Raw genomic sequence first — 20,801 nt, 5'->3', positions numbered from 1 at the left:
AAAAAGCCATAGTGAATAACACCAGACTGAGACCACCAAAAAGTTACCATTAGCTTTTTATTGGTAAGATTTGCTTTAGGACACTGTTGCGATGTTTGACCTGGGTTCAGCCATTGCAGTTTTCGCTTACAGCTATCGTAAAGAATCCACTTTTCATCGGAAGTCACAATTCGATCCAATATTCCTTCATATCTGTATCGATTCAACAAGGCAACACAAGTTTTAACACGCGTTTCTTTCTGCAGATGAGTTTATATTGTTGGTAAGGTAACGTAAAGTATGCCGCTAATTCCTTGGTTACTTGGCTCGAATCGGCTTCCACCATCTCTTTCAATTCATTGTTATTCAGTCTTTCACGAGTTTCGTTCTTCAAATAAAAATGTTTGAATTTGAATAATTATGAAGCGAATATAAATAGCACACTTGCTCATAAATGTTTTCAAAAGCCTTTGTACATTGTCGGAAAGTTAATCTTCTTCTTTTTTGCTCTGTCCCACTTTAGATGGGATCGGCTCACCTAATCTTCATGTGCCATTACATTTTGTCTAGGGTTGTCGGGTTTGGCAGATTGTCCTAATGTGAAAGCCTGGTCATACTAGTGTACCATGTGTATTGAGGGCGTCCACTGCCTCTCTTTTTCTCTGGCAAGATTAGTGCTGTCTTCACTACATGGTCACATTATGTGACCTTATCACCTCAGACGGCTCTATTTGAGGTTTTCGGCTATTGTCCGAAAGTTAATACGTGCAGTAAAATAAGTATTCACCTAAGTACCTATTTTAGCTAACTTTTTGTTGTATACCGCCGCGCGAATCGTTTAAGGTCTTATATTTCCATAAAACATACATTAGAATTCCACCAAGAAGTTTCACATTGAGAATAAAAAGGCTGAATCGAAACTCCTTGGAAGCGCTTTTGCTCAATACTATTGTTTCACTTTTACATTAAAAGGAAAATGAGTCCAAACAGGCGCCATTATCACATTAGCAAATTAAAATATTGTTGCGACTTTCCGACTGATATTTAAAAGAAAAAGTTTTTTCATATTATACTCGTTATTCTCACAAATGTGTTGGAAATCGTTGTAACAAACATGCGAAAACTGGTATTTACTCAAAAAAAGTATCGTTAAAAAACAAGCGCATGGAACAAGTATAGTAAATTATTATGTAGCTGTAAATTATTATATCAGAAAAAATGTAAAATAGCCTTTTTCTCAAAACTTTATCCTCCTTTTAAGTGATTCGCTCTTGGCAGAGTGGTGATGCTATAATAATGTCCTGTCTGATGTCTGCTCTTATCATGGCGTTTTTTTATAACTTTATACATAATTTAATTCATGAAATCCATTGTTCCGAAGTGCTATTTGCCGCGATGAAATTATTCCGAAATTATATTCATGATGACACGTTGAGGTCACTGGCAATCAAATTATAATAGAACTGCGGTGGCATTCATTAGATGATATACATAAATTATGTAAACTTACATTAATATAGTCAGCCATTAATGGGCCTCAATTGATAATTGAGAGTTAATAAGGTAGCACCGATCAAATTATATTTCAACATTTTTTTATCAAAATAAGGGACGAGACGAGCAGGACATTCAGCTGATGGTAATTGATACTGGCACTACAACTGCGCTCGTCACGATGGCGAAAATATCTTAATGAAGTGAGTAATGTATCTTAACTATTGTAATATTATCTTTAATCTCTATCGAAAGTTTAGCATTTTGGAGTAAAAAGAAGTAGTAATTTTCAAATAATTTCCGGAAATATATTAAGTCACGTGAAAATAGAATTTAGCAACTATAATTCACATTCAAATATGTTTATTCAGATTTAGATGTGATATTATTATTAGATATTACTTATTGAAAGTCAAAAAGTAACCATTAAAAATATATGCCACAGACCTGAGAAGATCGGGCGCAACAAACTCAGCGGGCTTTTTTCTTCATAAAAATATTCTTACAAAGTAATATCATACAATTAAATTATTTTTTAATAGCCTGAGGACGGTCGCTCTATTCCCAATTTGTGTTATCATTAAAAAAGTCATTTATGTTTTAGTTACCTTTACCACAAAAACGTTTTTTAACAATTCTTTTGAATGTCGTAATACATTTGTTTTGGACATTTTCTGGGATCGTATTGTAAAAGCCCACAAATGACCCACTAACTCGACTCAGCCCAGTAGTAGGCATTATAAGTTTATGTCTGTTCCTGGTTAACCCAGTTTCTAGCAAATTCACTTATCTACACATGTACATACTTAACATTATCAAGAATATATTGAGAAACAACAGTCAATAAACAAGATGTTAATTTCTTTAATTTTGCTCTCAATGATTCTTAATTATTCCAGGGGTTACAACTATGTAAAAGGCATAAAATGCATTTATTTTCTCAAAATTGATTCCTTTAGAATTCTTTTTGATGTCATTTCTAATATACTAGAAACTACTACCGCTTCGTAAAGAAATGGCGCTCTGAGAGTGAAGAAGCGGCGCAAGAAACTCTCCCAGCATTCTTTTTTTGCGATCTTTTCAATAAAAATCTAGCCCCAAGCTGTCCGAAAATTTATTATAGATAATGCCTGAACAGTGGCACGGACTTTATTATAAAAGTGTATACATTTACCCTTAAATTTATTATGTATCTTATGAAGCCTACTAGAATTAGATACAAGTAATCCCTTATTTAGTGTTATAATAATGAAAACCACTAAACCACACGAGGAAAAGGTTACGATTTTTTGAACGTGTATTAAATTTTCATAAATGTACTGACAATGAACAGTAATTATATTTATTTCTTAAAAATTTTCTTTGAGAGACTGTCGATAAACTGATATATATCACGAACAGCTCTCTTTTGCAGAGCAAACACTATATCAATGTAAGGAGCATGACCCCATAGTAAAATACCGTACGTCATGATGCTGTGAAAATAACTGAAGTACACTATTCTAGCGGTCGCAACATTCGTGAACTTTCTAATCTTTCTAACGGCATATGCCGCAGAGCTGAGTCTATCTGCTAGTAAGGCAATATGTGGACCCCACTGAAGCTTTTTATCTAACGTGATACCTAAAAAGATCGTAGTATCCACAAGTTCCAATATCTGGTCATTTATAAGTACGTTGGTTTGTACTTCCGATGTGTTTGGTGTAATGAACCGAAAACACTTTGTTTTTTACTGTTTTAAGATTAAGATAAGTGCAGATTATTCGTCTCAAACCAACGCATTATTTTTGAGAGTGCATTGTTTACCTCGTAATTAATATCTGCACGTAGCCTCATTTTAAAAATAAATGAAGTATCATCAGTAAAAAAAAACAATCTCATAGCTATCATCTACCACAAACGGTAGAAAATTTTAAAATTTAATCGCCGATAAGTGTTATGATTCCAGTCAATGTCTTCCCATTGCTCCAATTTAAAATAATAACTCAATCGGTTACGGAAAATTTTTGAAAGGAGCACTGCTAGCTCCCTCAGTATCATGTGACCTATATGCTCACCTCCAGGAACAAAAAGTTATACTTGATATATCCAGCTAGGTCAATTTAATATTAATATAACATTTTTGTTAGATATGTGTCTACAAGGAGATACCAGAAACCTAAAATTCAGAATATATTAACGTAATCTCAGACTCTCTTAAATTACTATTTAGACATGAATTAGCTTGTGAGAGACCAGTACTTAAAAAAGGGAATTAAATCGGGTGCTATTGAAAGTTACCGGGACCCAAACAAATGGTTTAAATAATAATAAGGTTATACAAAAAAAGAAGCAAAAATACATATTATGTTATATTTATACTGAATTAGCTTTTAATTTCCTTGTGTATAAGGTAGGAAAGTAGAGGTAGAGTAGAAAGTAGTAGGAAAAATATCCTAAATAACAACCATTTTCGGTGGTCTTAGTTTTTTTAGTGGAAAAGGAGGACAAACGAGCGCACGGGTGTTAAGTGATCACCGCCGCCCAAATTCTCTTGCAACACCAGAGGAACCACCGGTGCGTTTCCGGCCTTTAAAATTTACCTTTAATACTAGTTTGAGTCGTTCACTATTTCACGTCCAACCTTCTACAGGTGCTATGCTGATCTTCTCTGTGTCGTTTTAATTTGTGACATTAAATAGACTATTATTAAATACTAGCTAATACCTGCGACTATGTCCGCGTACTCACTTGACTTTACTTCATATTAATACTAGTGTCTAAGCAGTAAAACTTAGAAGAATTGATTGAAATATATACAGTAGCTGTTCCGTGATGCGGCCACAAATGAAAACCTCTGTCTTATTATTTATTGAGATCTTAGATCATTTATATGTCTAGTAGACTATGACAGCTGTGAGATTGTCGAAAAAAATTGAGTTTAGAACTAACCTCAATTTTGAGCAATTCACGCACATTAACACAAAGTGTCATACAGATATCGAATGTAAGACGTAGCTTGTCACGCACACTAAACTAATATTACTGGTCTGCTTAAATTGGTCTTCTAACAGCAAGAGACTATCTAGACGTATAAAATATGATATAAGATAAAAAGTAATATTAGTACTAGGAAGGTGACACAAATTTTCCAGTGGGAGGCTCCTTTGCACATGATGCCGGCTAGAGTATGGGTACTACAACAGCGCTTATTTCTGCCGTGAAGCAGTCATGTGTAATCTTTACTGTGTTTCGGTCTGAAGGACGCCGTAGCTAGTGAAATTACTGGGCAAATGAGACTTATCATCTTATGTCTCAAAATGACGAGTGCAATTGTTGTGCAACTCAGAATTTTTAGGCTTTTCAAGAATTCTGAGCGGCACTATATTATAATGGGCAGGGCGTATCAATTACCATCAGCTGAACGTCCTGCTCGTCTCGTCCCGTATTTTCATAAAAAACATAAAAAAAAACAATTGTACACAAGCTCAATGCAGCAGTTCAAAGAAAAAAAGTTAAATTTTTAGGAGTAGATAAAAATAAATGAGTAAACATGATACAATTTCTCTTTAAAATATATCAATATTTTGAAATAATTCATAGAAAGTTGTGCAGATGGTGCTGATTTTAGTATATATTAGTAAGTATATTTACCAATACAAATATAAAATGTACAAAATATGGTTATTGATAAATTGAAAAGAACCTTTTATAGCTTAAAATCACTATAAACGAAAATATACCTCGGAAATGGGGCGTTAATGCTGTTTTATGGAACAGGTGTGTTATGAAATTTTATCTTAAATAAGGTCCGCTGTGTATATTGCGCCCTTTTCTATCATATCTGCGGTATATATTTTCGAATTATAACGAGATTTTTATTTCAGTAGTATAAATACATCATTGATTAAAAATATTTGAATTTAAAATTCCATTATGTGTAAGCATTACTGTGTTTCGGTCTGAAGGGTGCCGTAGCTAGTGAAATTACTGCTGGGCAAATAAGACTTAACATGTTATGTGAAACATAGGTGACGAGTGCAATAATTGTAGTGCCGCTCAGATTTTTTGGGTTTTTCAAGAATCCTGCATTGAAATGGGCAGGGCGTATAAATTACCATCAGCTGAACGTACTGCTCGTCTCGACCCTCATTGTCATAAAAAAAATCACCGCTACAATAAAAAAAGGTACCCGTCTGGTATAAAATACCTTGTATGTGAATATTATCTATAAACTTATATTAGTGTCATCAAAGGAAACAAAATGGCATATCATTCTGGAAATTCAAATGGATTAATTGTACAATTAAAGACCGTTACGGAATTTGTAACAAAGCTCTGAACAACCGTTGAGAGAAGAGTGCTTCTAGAACAGAATACTGTGAAAGTATCAATAGTTTTGTTAAGAAACTTCGTCTGAGAAAGTTTTGGGTGTAAACGAATACCTCGAAGCATTGAATGTTCAACGAGAACAAACTTTTAAATGAAAGTAAATTAAATTTGTGTAAAATATATAACGAAATGTAATGAAGGGAGCTTCAAGGGCTACGAAAAAAGGCAGACCTTATGCTAGATGGGAAGACGAAAAATTTTTCAGTCAGCAGGCAGTAATTGGTTTCAGCTAGTAAAAACCAGTGAAGACTGTCAATCTTTGGAGGAGGACTGCACCTGTAGAGGGGTGCAAATATAAACTAAAACATAAAAATACTTTAAGTTCTAAAAATTAATTTTACAAAAATTACTAATCCTAGCAATTAAAATTTTGTAATTATTTACTGCAAGAAATATAAGGCTTTTTTATTTTAATTTTATTTATTCATTAAATAAATAAATAGTTAAGTAGTTCTAATACACTAATTCTATATTCTTATTCTATATTTTTTAACAAAAATGTTTAAAATGAATTTTTTCAGCGTACTTATACCACCTTTTTCCACTTATATCCTTATAGCTCGTGTTTTTCAAAAATATATTTAGGTTCCGATAAAAATGCTATGTAAATGGAAACAAAAGTTAATGTTGATGTTGCCATATTTACTGAAATAGATAAGTTTATGATAGTAAGGCTGAGATCTATAAAGCTTACTTAGACTGTACTCAGACTTTGTTTTTTATTTAAATGTAATCATAGTATTATAGAGAAATGATGAAAAATAAAGAAATAAGTATGTACATAAAGAAAGGAGTTTATGAAGTCTCCATACTACCAACCCTAACATGGATGCCAGTCTTGGGCGGTAAGGAAGGAGGATGAGAGGTAAATTGCCGTCAATCAAAGAAAAATGGAAAGGATATGCTAGGCATTCGACTCACAGACAAAGTAAACAATAAATATATCAGAGAAAAATCTAAATTGACGGATGTCATAGCAAGGATCAGACGGCTGAAATTTGGCTGGGCAGGTCATATAATCAGATAAGATGATTCAATGATGGACAAAAAGAGTGACCGAATGGATACCATGGGAAGGCTCTAGACATTGAGGGAGATAAAAGAGAAGATGGAGTGACATTTTTACTCAAACTGAGTTGGACCGGACTGGATGAGAAGAGTCAGAGATAATGTATTGGAAAGGTTTAGGGGAGGCCTTAGCCATAGAGGCAACTACTAGCTATTTTATTTAATATAGTTGATTTAGTTATTATTAATATTTAATTTAAAGTTATTTTAATGCATAGTTAATTTAATATCTAAGTTAATTTTAAGTAATTATTGTAAAAAAAATGGAAAGTAGTAGAAAAAAGGCATTTTTATTTATTTTATTTAACCATAATATTAAGTATAAGTATAGTTATAAGATTTGTTTGGTTTGAATAAATTTTGAAACACTATTATAGCCAACAAAATACACAATAGTGCCTTTTATGTAAGCAACATTTTAAAGTGTTAACATTTCTAATTATGCGGTTGTTTTCTCAAGAAAAATGTATCCATCGCAGTGTCATCCCGTTATTGTAAGACCTCTTTCACTCGGTCGCGTCGCTTGAATGCCAACAATTATTGTGTCGTATAGCCTCCGGCGAAGCGGGAAGAATTAATCGACCATCAGCGAGAGTGAAGGCCTACTCTATGAACAATGTCACAATATTATTGTGTCTTGGAAGAAAATTTAATATGAAAATCTGCTTTATATTCTCTTTCATAATAAAAAAAATATATGACATCGGGTAACGAAGGCAGACTGCTCTGGTATTACCAGATGATTTTTAAGAACGCTGAAAACTTTTAAGAAGAGTATGCACACTATTTTTGGCCTAAAACAGGCGTAATTTAATTATATAAGAACTAAATTTGTTTGGCCGAAGGGTGCAAAACGTCAGAAGCTCTTGTTCTTATTAGAGGTAGTGTGAGTTTAAACTGCAGGCCTGAACAAGACTTTTACACTTGAATATTGATTATTTAGTATGTTCTACTGGTACCTTAAAATGAAATTTCTCAAGTTTTGTTGCACTATGTCGTATGTATCAGTTATTATTTTTGTTCATAATATGAATGATATAAAAAACACATCCACAGAAAAATTAATAATTATTACCCAGTGAGACTTATTTGCCCAGTAAATTCACTAGCTACGGCGTCCTTCAGACCAAAACACAATAATTATATATTCTTTGAAAATGCTCACACATTAGTGCTTCACAGCAGAAAAAGGCGGCGTAAAGGTACCAATAATCTAGCCGGCACCCTGTGCAAGGGAGCCTCCCACGTGTATATGGCAGTATAATTATGTATGTTGTTTAGTAATAATTATTTTTAATAATTATTGATGTAAATATAAATAAAACCATAAATATTATTGGAAAAATATATTTTTAAATAATATTTTTACTAAAGAGTTAATTTTGGTTTAAAGTTGTCTATAGTCTCTTTGATTAACGCGTGTACATTTAAAGAACACTTTTAAACGATACAAACGCGTCTAATTATAACTGTATTTTAAAATTAGATGTTTGCGTAAAAAGTTAAATTTTTGTTTTTATTTTAGTTATCCCGACATTTCAAGACATTTCATTTTCAGGGAGACTGCAGATGAAATTAGTCAAATTAGTGTCTCGGAGTTGGTATTTGTCTACAGAAAATTGTGAAGAATATAAATAGTTTAAATGTTGTATACCACAATATTAAATTAGTTTAAGCTATGAAAATTCTCACAGTTTAAGATTCCAAAGATTATGTAAGAAATATTTTGTTATTTTGAGAAAATAAACATTGGCTTTGCCTTTACTGTACGTTAGTCAAACATAGATCAGAGGGCCTACCATCAAATTTTAATAAGCGATGCGAATCCGATGCAGTTCAGTTTAGGTACCCAAACTGAATCACAAAATTTTGTACCATGAAGTGCCTTTTACTGAATGGCGTTTGGATCGCTTATGAAGAATGAACGAAATAAAATTGCGTTTCGAAACCTAAAATGATATAATTTAAGCGTTTTTTTGCGTAGAAAATACTACAAATAAATTTTAAAATCGCTTTATAGCGTCAAATTATAAACCATTATACCCTTTTTTGTACTTATTAAAATAATAGTAATATAAATAAATATAGTTCTTTGAATTACAAATTAAATGTTTGCTTAGGTGTATTCGTAAAAATAACCAGTTGTGAACGCACCTCCATTGATTTTTGATTTGACAGGACCACAGAGTACATTTTTTTTGTCTTTAGTATTTTCATTTTTGGTATTTATTTTCAGTATTTTGTTTTACAAAAAAGTCCAATTAAGTATTCCCATCTGTTTTCACTATTGTTTAAAAGTTATTAGAAAGTAGCAACTTTTTTCGAATCGGTCACTTTGACAAATAAGCTATCCAGTTTAGGTTGAAATAACACCTCATACCATGAGGAATGAATGAATGAACGAACTAAATCAGTTTGCGATTCAGTTGATATCATTTTTGACATTCAATTGACATCATTGCGATTTAATCAGTTGATTAGACGACAACCTAAATTAGATAGCTCTAATCACGTCGTGGTACGAAATAGCAAAGCAGTTCATTTTAGGTTGTCAATTGGATCGCAATAAGAGTTCATGGTAGGCCCGCAGTTATTGAGCGTTTGATTTTGTGCTTTGTCTAACTGTCTGATTATCTTAGAGGATTTATTTTATTCCTAACTCTCGTTTTTGTATGGTAACATCTTTTAGCCACCAGCTTATTGGTTGATAACTATCAGATGCACGTAAACTAAGTACTTACCCGGTAATTTTTCTAATTCTTTGTCATCTTCAACCAGCATAATATTGAGCTCGATTGACTATTATTTTCAGAGTTCATGCAAAAGTGAGCCTTATTAACACAGTATATATTATAGTATTTCTCATTTAATTTATAAGACATTTCACACTGTTTGATTAAAATTTCCACATTGTCGCATTTACCCTAAGGACAGATCCAAAATAAAGTTAGATGTATACCACTAAATTGGGTTATACCCATAGCGGTTTATGTTAATGCGACTTGATCGTGCCGCTTTCGATTGAAGGTGCTTTTTAAATATTTTATTACTGACGAGCGACTTTACAAGCATAGATTTTTTAATTTATTGTTGTATAGGTTTTCCTACATAACTTCAAACGTGCAAATTCAATTTGTACCAAAATTTATGGACGATGCGGGACTCGATCCCCGATCATGTAACAAATGATGTTGATAACCGTTGTATTACAGCCTAGCAGAATTTGTGAGGGCATAGATCATTAGGGCAACACAGCACTCGACCCGCACCGTTAAGTCGTGCGGCGTACACCCGTTTTCGACAAATGGACAATCAATGACTGATTGTCTTTCTTAGTAAAGATTAAAAAGAAAGAACCAATAAACCGATTGTCGCGTTCGTAGAGCGGTGTATCTTCAAAATATCCAGTTAACCACTGGCGATGAACTTGGAACGCACTTTGCTAATATTCAGGACTTTGTAAGAGCATGGTCAGTTCGGACAAACGTGCGAATAGCAGGTTTTTTACCGAGTGGTCTACTGGCAGACCGCGCGTGGGCTACTTACAAGCGAGGCATTTCTTGCAACTTCACATGATGAAAAGTGACCGCAAAATTGATGCGGCTGCCGCTGCAGGTTGGCCCAATGAGTTATGACCTTTAGAATGTAATGTAACATTTGCAACTTATTTTTATTACAATGCAATTATAATAAATTTAAATTAACTTTAACATAATATATCTCTAAGTCTAATTGTTTTATCAATAAAGCTTACTACTACTATCGTAATCACTTGTTACGTAAATATTTACAATGTAACTATATTAATTAACACCAGAGTCACTACGAATCTCAATGGAGTTATGTGAGCTAATACGAATATTATATTCCCTGGGCTCTGAATCTGGGCGCAATTTACTCTCCACATGATTAAGTTTACTCTTGCGAATAGAAAATCTAGAAAATTCCTCCTCTTAAAACATTGTTTTTGCTACATAAGGAAACAACCAGTCTTAGGCCTTTATTTTATGAAAATAAGGGTCGAGACGAGCAAAACGTTTAACTGATGGTTATTGATACGCCCTGCCCATTACAATGCAGTGCACTACAACTGCGCTCGTCACCTTGAGACATAAGATGTCGTCTCATTTGCCCAGTAATATCACTAGCTATGGCGCCCTTTGGACCCAAACACAGTAATGCTTAAACATTACTGCATCACGGCGGAAATAGGCACCGTTGTGGTAGCCGGCATCCGATGCAAAGGAGCCTCCCACTGGTATTACTTGGTTACTGGGTTAATGATTGTTACGAATATTATTTCACCATACAACAGAAAATTGGTTTTTAAAACACGATGCTGCAAACTTTGTTCGATTAAACTTTTGTACCCCAATAAATTTTTAACTTGACTGAATGCTTGCGAATTTGTCCTTACATTTATTATAATACCCCACGGACCGACTCCCAAATAAAGTTAGATATAAACCACTGAATTGGGTTTCTCCCATAGGGGCTTACCTTAATATTATGTGATTGAAATTACGTTTTCGTAAAATTGCTATTTTAATGTTTATACTGTAGGAAATTATGAGAACTGTTTTTAATTACGAAGAAATCATACGTTTTGATATATTTATATATGAGTATAATATAATATAAATCCTATATTATTTAACTTTTTTCAAAGATTAATCACAGTTTATAAAATGCCATTTGTTCAACGACTTATTGCTATGTTTCAGATAATGAAATAATCACGTTGCTATGTTAGCTAACAACCCGCCTTCATCACTTCCTAACTAGTTAGTTTTTGTTATTTTTTTTTAATCCACGACCACTCACGTTCCGTTCGAGTGCTCTTTCTACTGAGCCAACCGTTCGAATGACGTTTCGTTGATAAATCTTGTGTATGTCTTGTTCAACTTCCAGGTTGTGGCTTTGTCTACAGGACAGCTCAACCCCAATGTTTGCATTTTAGGAAATTGACTTGAGATGTCGCCCTATCAAATTTAAATAAAATGTTATTTTTTAAAAGTGATAATCCTCACTTCCGAGATCAATTACAAATTAAATTTAAATACAAAATTTATGAACGATACGGGACTCGAACCCGCAACTTCCCGCGTTCCGTGCGAGCGCTCTTTTCACTGCGCCAACCTCATAAACATAAAGCATCGTTCATAAATTTTGTTTTTAAATGAAATTCTAATTATTCCCAGAAGTGCGGGTTATCACTTTAAAAAACATAACAATTTGTCTAGTTAGTTTTGTACACGTTGTACTCTGCTGACCTATTGAGCTGCTCTGCGCAATAACTCGGTGATTTTGCTTGTTAAATGTTGCTCGAAACTAAACAATTGCTAGTTAGTAATTAAAAATTTTCTGTGACTTCCTTTTGAGTTCTGCCTAAGACGTTGTTTTGATTTTATTATTTCATTTGTTAATAATGACCAGTGCCTGTTGTCTATTACAAGCTCCAATTCTTAAACCATCTTTTAAAATCTACGACATGATTCTAGGTGATAAAATATTTTGCTTTTATTCGGACAAGATTTCTTCGACTTATTTCTTTCACTGCTTCGATCAATTTAAATGACAATCACATGACAACTAAAATGTAACCGACCCTAGGAGTGTTCCATTTTCAAATACCTAAATAAGTGTATGACACTGTCAGTCTAGAAACTATTATCGCCTACATATGATATATTACAGGATTTACTATAACTACCCGATTAAAAATTTAATATAGTATCTTCATTTATTCATTCTTTTTATTCATGTATCAAAATTTTAAAACTTGTCTCAATTCATATTTTCTGTTGATATTTACGTAACATTTTATAGTATATATCATTCAAATTCAGATATATTTATTCATAATAGGATTCAAAATCACTTATTAAACGTCAAAAACAACTAACCATTCAAATTAGACTGCCTCATACCTGAGAAGAACGTGTGCAAGAATCTCAGCGGGCTTTTTTTAAATAAAAATATGGATTACAATGTAATATCGTACAATAAAAATTTATAATTGACGAGCCTGAGGGCGTGCACTCCATTCACAGGTTGTGGTATAATTGTGGTTAAGCAAATAATTTATGTTATATACATCTTAAAATAAATAAATGAAACGCCTTTTAGCCCTGTAGCAGTTAATATAAATATTGAGACAACATTGCAAGTAGTACATACAATCCAAGAAGTAATACATCTGATGATAAATTTGGAGTTAAAATACGAAAAGGAATGGAGACTTCACTTATGTACCATTTCAAGTGTTTCATAGTACGCCCCAGAAATCTAAATATATCGTCGATCCACAGGTGACCATGATTGGGTGAGTACAGGTAAATTTCTTTTGAGACATTGTTGCAATTGTGTGTGTGTGTGTGTGTGTGTGTGTGTACGTGTACGGTCAGCAAATCACTACATAGGCGCTTTCCGCTGTTAAAAAATTACGTAATTAAATGCGCTTTTTTTAACCGACTTCAAAAAAGGAGGAGATTCTCAATTCGTCGGTATATTTTTTGGAGTCGGTGTCATCCAAGATAGGTTTGTTATTACATACATAGTTATAGGTGAGATGTGCTTGAGTCGTGAGGAGGCGAGAGGCGAGAGCGGGTTGTGGCCGAAGGACACCGATCCCAAAAATAACAATAATCGTAACTTGAATAAGATTAATAATTTAGATTGTAGAAAAATACGCAATTATTTTTATACTTTTTAGTGTACATTATATGTATTGTTTTGGAATAGTGTTTGTGAATGCGGTTGTTTTTATGTTATTTTTTTTTAAATTAATAGAGTGATTCAAGAGGAAGGTTTATGTATAAGACACGCATAATATAGTGGAGAAAAATTGATAATTTTAGAGGTGTCTAATTTGATCTAGTCAATAAATACATTTTTTGCGCTTACACTACAAATGCGTGCTGAACCGAACGAGATAGATCAAAATAATGTACTACAGTATTGTACACCCTAAAGAGGTCAACATAAATTCTTCGATCGTATCTATACCTTAGGGATAACTCAAAAAACCATTTCATCCTGTATTTTTACTAGAAATAATGGCTTATTACTAATTAATGCTTATTCAGTTATGTACTTTAAATACATTGTGCATTTAATAAAGATCAATATGGTTCTTTACAGCATGTATTTAAATCAATACTTTGGAAGGTTTAAATTTAATTGACCAATTGAAAACCTCCTCCTTTTTCGAAGTCGGTTAATAACGGGATCACGTAGAAATTAAATTTTATTTATTTAATTCTTTCTATAAACCTACTTTATTTTTTTTATATTTATAGCCAATTACTTCACATGGAACTAATAATATAAAACGATAGTAAAATATACTATTTTCTTTGATCAACGCGCGTGTTACACATTTAAATAAAACACTTTTAATGGAATTAGACGCGTGTTATTGTAACTGTTTTTGCATTAGATTTTTGCGTCGGTTTTTTTTGCCCTCTCGTTTTCAGGAGGACTTAAGACGAGATTTGGAAAGGTCTTGAAACGTCGGGTTAATTAAAATAAAAATGTAACTTTTTAAAATCTAATGTAAAAACAGTTACAATCACACGCGTTTTAATCCTGTAAAAGTGTTTTATATACAAAAAGATACTAAAATAGTAAATAATTAGTATTGTTAAACATAATTTTAAATCATAAATTTCTTCTGCTCCGGACATTCCCATGACATTTCTTTTCCTTTATTTCTGTAGTGATTGATTGGAACGGCCAACGTGAAACATCGCTCTTATATGGTGTATTCCCGAATATATAACTGCGGAAACTATTTATGTAATAATGACGCGACAGACGTACATAATAAATAAAATACTGTTTTCCATGAATTTGTCAATATTATTTCATAACATCAAGAATTATTTCGTAAAATATGCTCCCAGCCCATGACAGCAGATCTGTCAAATAATGCGTCAATAAATTCTCTCATTGAAAATATGTGCATACAAAACAAATATTGGAAATAAAAGCTATGCTATCTCTCAAGTTGGACAAAACTGCACCCCTTGAAGTAATTAATCCACATTAAAATCCATTTTTTAGTTAAGGAACACTCGGAACAAACATCACGACACTGGATTTATATATATTAAGACTAGCTGACCCGGAAAATAAATTATTTTTAGAGTTAAACCGTCTCTTGGATTGCACCATTACATAATTTTATTTTTTTTAAATAAAAGAATATTTCTAAAATAAAAGTAAGTTACTCCTTATTACATCAGCTATCTGCCAATAAAACTCCCGTCAAAATAGGTCTAGCCATTTCAGATTAGACGAAACAAAAAGGCAAAAATTGTAAAAAGAAATGTAGTATAAAACGGTTATTTCAATATTACAAACAGACATTCCAATTTAATTTATATGTACAGATGTATATAGATAAAGACAAATTATTTTAGTTTACATTGTTAGTTACTTACAAAACAGTATTTCTCATCAAATGTATAATAATACTAAACAAGATTGCATTGTCAGCACAACACAACAAAGTCTCGTTTTTCGACTATTGTGAAAACGGAGTGCGTTTTATTTTCGCGCCTGCATTTCGCAGATAGGATGAGAGCTTCATCGGTTGCTCTAACTAGACTCGCGCGTAAAACATAAATTGTATAAAGGCTTGGACCGAGTATTTAACAAAAAAACTAATAATTTTCAACAATTATTAACACTTACATTAAGGATTGGTCTCCGCTGTGCTCCAACTAAATACCGCGATACATAACAACAACAGCTTTTTTTGTGACGGCAACTATTAGATGCTTGTGAGCGTGGCATCTTGACACTCAATGGCATAATTCAAATTTTTTAACATACGCTTCGTGTTATTTTACATTGAAATTAATAAAATTCAAAATACTTACTGGTGATGATACGTGATCCCAGTGTCTATATTATTTCTTGTAGTATTATTTTTACAAAGTCTTACTACGCAATCCGGCATTTTAGTTGCAATTATTAGCAAAGTTTATCAGAATATATAGTACGTCAGCGTCACACTTTGTTCGAGACTAGCTTGAGTACGCCCACTTGGACGTAATAATAGTTAGCGTACTTTGCCACTACGCCTGCGGTATCTAGTAAGAGCGCAGCGCAAACCAATCCTTAATCTAAGTATTAACATGTTAATTATTAAAACACCATTAGTCGGAGTTGGTACCGACACATAAACGTGTGTTTTTTGTCGTTACATAGCCCAGCTCATTCAATAATTATAAACTAAAGTGTTCGAGTCGATACGTGTCGAATTGTTTAAAGACAAATATTGGCGAAATTAACACTAAAGAAAACTTAAAACATTTGGATATTCTTACTAGAATCGACGCACGCACACATACACACTATTTACACAGCCGCTAAGCAATCTTGGGCAGATAAAACTATTGAGTTACGCCTTACGCCACTCAGACTGGTCGCTGTCTGAGTTAAATTAGCTGCGCCGCGCCGTCAGCGTCGTCAATCTTTTTATATGTACCAACCCTATCGTAGCGCCCAAACGAAGGTATAAATTACAACCCGACCGCTGAGTTACGCTACTGTTCTATTACTTGTATTGTGCCCCTACTCCACGGCCGGTTGTAATAGGACATGCGATAAATAAAAAAATTGGAGGCGACGTTATAAAAGTTTCACTTTAAAAATCAATATTGTTTTCATCCATTGACTCGTTAAATTTTATCTCTATCACTCTGAATGGAACCAATTCATTTATTCCGTTGTCGCGACAGTCTGCCGGTAACATGGCCGATGCTATCCAAAAATTGTGCTGTTTTTTTTTTTAAAATAGCCAACGAGTTCTTGATTAATATAAGCACAATGTGGGGTCCATTATGGTTATTAAAAACAATAAATATTATTATACTTAGGTCACACTAAAAGATACATTTTAAATATTTTTTATGCGATCGAACCATTTTTTAAAACAGGAGGACCACAGATCGGAAGGCATGTTACTACGTGCTGATTGAACGCTATCACTGCCTCTTGGGATTTGGTAAAAGTGATACCTCTCATCAAATGTTTATTTTGGGGAAAATACAGAAATCAGTGGCGAGTTGTATTTTTCGGAATGTAATCTTTTCTGCACTGTGTCAGCTTTTCTTTAAAATACAGAAAACAGGTTATTGATATATTTGTGAAGAAAATACTCGTAACTAATAATTTCAGCAAATTATTTTGAGCACATATTTTTGGTTCTGTCAACCTCAGTCAGGTCGTTGAGTGATTCAATTATTAATTGACTTGGATAATTATACACGAGGGTCGCCAGTTCTATTCCCCTTAAACGTGACTCGAGTACAAATCACTGACTTATGTAATTACTAGGAGTTAATGAGTTTTGCGTTATTTGAGTTGCTATAAAAAAATATAAATTTATGCGAAGAATAATAAAATATCTCATTATAACGTAATGTATAAGAGAATGTAGGTTTTAGGGCCTCAGTCACGATCTCCAAGTAAAATGTTGATTAGTTACTTGACCATTTATTAGAATCTTTAAGTCTTAAGTACCTTATATCAATGACAGCAAAGCAAAGGGTGGATGAATTTGCTGAGATGATTGCTGCATTTCAGAACGGTTTGATCTAACAGACAGTAAATTTTGATGTTAACTTAGCAATCAAATAAAAGATCTGTCAGAATGAAGCAGCAAAAGTTTACATTTTGGGTTAACAACTCAGTGACAAGAAATTTTCTTACCGTAAATCTTTTTTGCCGAATTTGCTCTATGAAACACCTCGTCACATGCAGTTAATATTCTTAACCCAGTAAGCCTATTGATAACTTTCTGTTATTTATTTGTGAGAATATCTGCTAAAGCCACACTTGATGGTTGTTACGTAAATAAGTTACAAGCATTGACTTGCTTAGAATTTTCAATTTCTCTTCTCGTCACATTCTTAAACAGATTTTCTTATAAGAATGTGACGAGATATCCTTCTATGCCTATTCTTTAATGTTTATAAGTTAACTATGAAAAGTTTGTTAATATTATACTCGGAAAATTCTACCAATAAATTATTAACGTAACCAATTAATTTTATAAACCAAATATGGCAAAGAAAACCTTTCAAACAGTACATAAGGTATCCGTTACATCTTTAGCTTTCGCTTAAAGTTCCGGCACTAAGTTTCCTAGATGCGATAAAAGTTTATGGTGCAACTTTCAATTTATGTATGATAATTTATTATTATTAACAATTGTTATGATAATACTTGCTAGATAAATGCATATGGTAACAAATTATTTAGTTTGGATTTTTTTTATTTAATAATTGATATTATCTTTGCATGAGAAATAAATACCTCTTTAAAATCATTTCGTATTATGTGTATTCAAATCGATTGTATCTTATTACCTGTTATATATCGTGAGTAAGCTATTCGTTAGTTATGCAACTAACTAGGGTTTGTATATATTACTCTAATATGGCTTCATTGATATTCTAGATGAGGGCGATAAATACAGATTCTTCGTAGTAATCGCTGATTGGGTACCCCAAGTGATCGGAATGAATTATCAGCTATTCAATGGGGAGGTCTTTTCATTAACGATACAAAATATGTGAATAGTCACACGAAATAATTACTGGGGATAAATACAAAATATGAAACCATCAATGTATTCATCATTACATAATATTGTATGTGTTTTTACAAAAAAGTTAAGCATATGTTGAACGCTTGTTTTAAGTTCTATTACAAATCTGTTGTTTAGTGTTTGTTTTTTTTTCTGCCTTTATGTTGTTTAGTGTTCAACAGACTTTAGACATTGCTTATATTTAAACTCGAGTCGAAGCTTGTCTAAGGTGTGTCAAACGGATGTATCATATTCTTAAAGAAGATGATTTTGATGACAGATAGATGAAAGTAGTCAAAAAATGCGTTCCGTTCCTTTAATTGTTTCTGTACACTTCAGTTTATGTTTGTTTACCCACGTTTTAGTTAACGAGTACAAGTTTAGAGTTACAAGCTAAACACTGTTTTGTAATTGAAAAAGACAAACTCAATTTTAGACGTGGTTTATTTTTAGGTCACTGATGTTGTTATAGTTACGTGACTGTCTAAAAAAATACGTGTCTAAGCCATGTTTAAATTAATATTTTGTAATAGCACCGCGTATGTTTCAAATCGCTTTAACTGTAGAATTTTAATATTATACAAGTATATAAAAAAACAAGAGAATATAGATGGTATTATATATTTTTTTCAAGTAGTAATTTATTATAAATAAGTTGCAATAATGCATTCTATATCAAAAATTTAAAATCAGTAATTGACTTTTTTAAATAAATCATAACACCGTGTCACATAGCTAGTGACAAAATTCTTCACTAAAATTAAGTTACTTCACCTATTTTTTATTGTATATTTTTTTAATATTTTTTTTATTAGTATTTAACATTTAGTAGCGATTTTTTATGCAGATAAATGCATTTAAAATAATATAGTGAATTATTTATCTAGCTGACCCGACAGACGTTGTTCTGTACATAATAAATAAAATACAGTTTTTTTATGAATTTGTCAATAATATTTCATAACATCAAGAATTTTTTCGTAAAATATGTTGTTATAATTAAATTGTTTCACATCAGAACTGTCAAACCGTGCATCAATAAATTTTCTCATAGAAAATATATCCATACAAAGCAAATATTGGAAATAAAAATAATTATGGGTCCCAAATCGAAATAAAACTATCCTCTCATATTGGACTAAACTGCACTCCATGAAGTAAATTCCCATTAAAATCACCGTTCATAAGGACACTGGATTTATATATTTTATGATTAATAACTTTAAGTTATTCCTCTCTATTACTTATCTACATACTCTATTCTGTTTGAATAAAATTCTTGATCTAAATCAAAGGGAACAATGAAGAATTGTTTGAAATTCAAATTGTTACAAACTATGATTACGTGAGTTGAAATATTTTCAGCGCATTTGTCTCAGGAAGCTCTACTAAAATATGACGCGAATTATTTATGACCTTGACTTCTGATATATTTCTGCTTTGAATGAATATTAAATTGAACATTCTTTCAAGTTGTCTCCTCAAAATTTTATTAGTTTAAATTTTAATTAGTTTTTTATTAAACTAAAGTATTCAATTTGCTATTTTTTAAAGTTATAACCCTCACTTCTGAGATTAATTACATAAATATTATTTTTTGTAAAATAAAATTTATGAACGATGCGTTACTCGAACACGCGACCTCTCGCGTTCCGTGCGAGCTCTTCTCCACTAAGCCAACAGTTCTAGTAACGTAAGGCTCATAGATGTCTTTGTTACTTAATAAGTCTTGTAAGAGTTGGATCAGTGCAAGAACGCTAGCAAGGAACGCGAGAGGTTGCGGGTTCGAGTCCCCCATCGTTTATAAATTATGCTTGAAAATAAAATAATTTGTGTTATTAAACACTTTTTCATTTTTCCTAACTCAATAGACTTTAAGTAAGTCTTCAAAGGGTCGTTTTTAGCACAGACGAAATTATGTGTCATAGCAGTCATGACATAATCTTCGTTAATATAGTAAACTCATAAATAATTTATATTTCAAAATTCAATTTGATATTTCGCACCTTTAATGATAAACTGAAGTATCTCAAAATTAAAATTTTGTGGGAAATCGCATTTAAACTTCGACTTGTTTAGATTGATAACATCAAAAAAATCATAAAAAAACATGTGAAACTTTAAATGCGATTTCCCACAAAATTTTAATTTTGAGATACTTCATTTTATGATTAAAGGTGCGATTTATTGGAAGCTATTTTAGAACATAATAGACTACAATAAAAATTCACTCATAAAACAACGAGCACTACACAAATTAATATTAAAACAGATTAGATAATGA

The 20,801-nt window shown here is 32.3% G+C and overlaps 1 non-coding gene across 1 annotated transcript; it reads right to left on the bottom strand.

Annotated features, from left to right (window-relative positions):
- Positions 1–4,059: 4,059 nt before the first annotated feature.
- Positions 4,060–4,164, bottom strand: LOC126966655 (U6 spliceosomal RNA). Its single transcript, XR_007729769.1, has one exon. It is a non-coding gene; the product is annotated as a U6 spliceosomal RNA (small nuclear RNA).
- Positions 4,165–20,801: the final 16,637 nt, after the last annotated feature.

This window comes from Leptidea sinapis, chromosome 10 (genome assembly GCF_905404315.1).
Source record: "Leptidea sinapis chromosome 10, ilLepSina1.1, whole genome shotgun sequence".
NCBI lineage: Eukaryota > Metazoa > Arthropoda > Insecta > Lepidoptera > Pieridae > Leptidea > Leptidea sinapis.
This window is presented reverse-complemented; position numbering and strand designations above follow the sequence as displayed.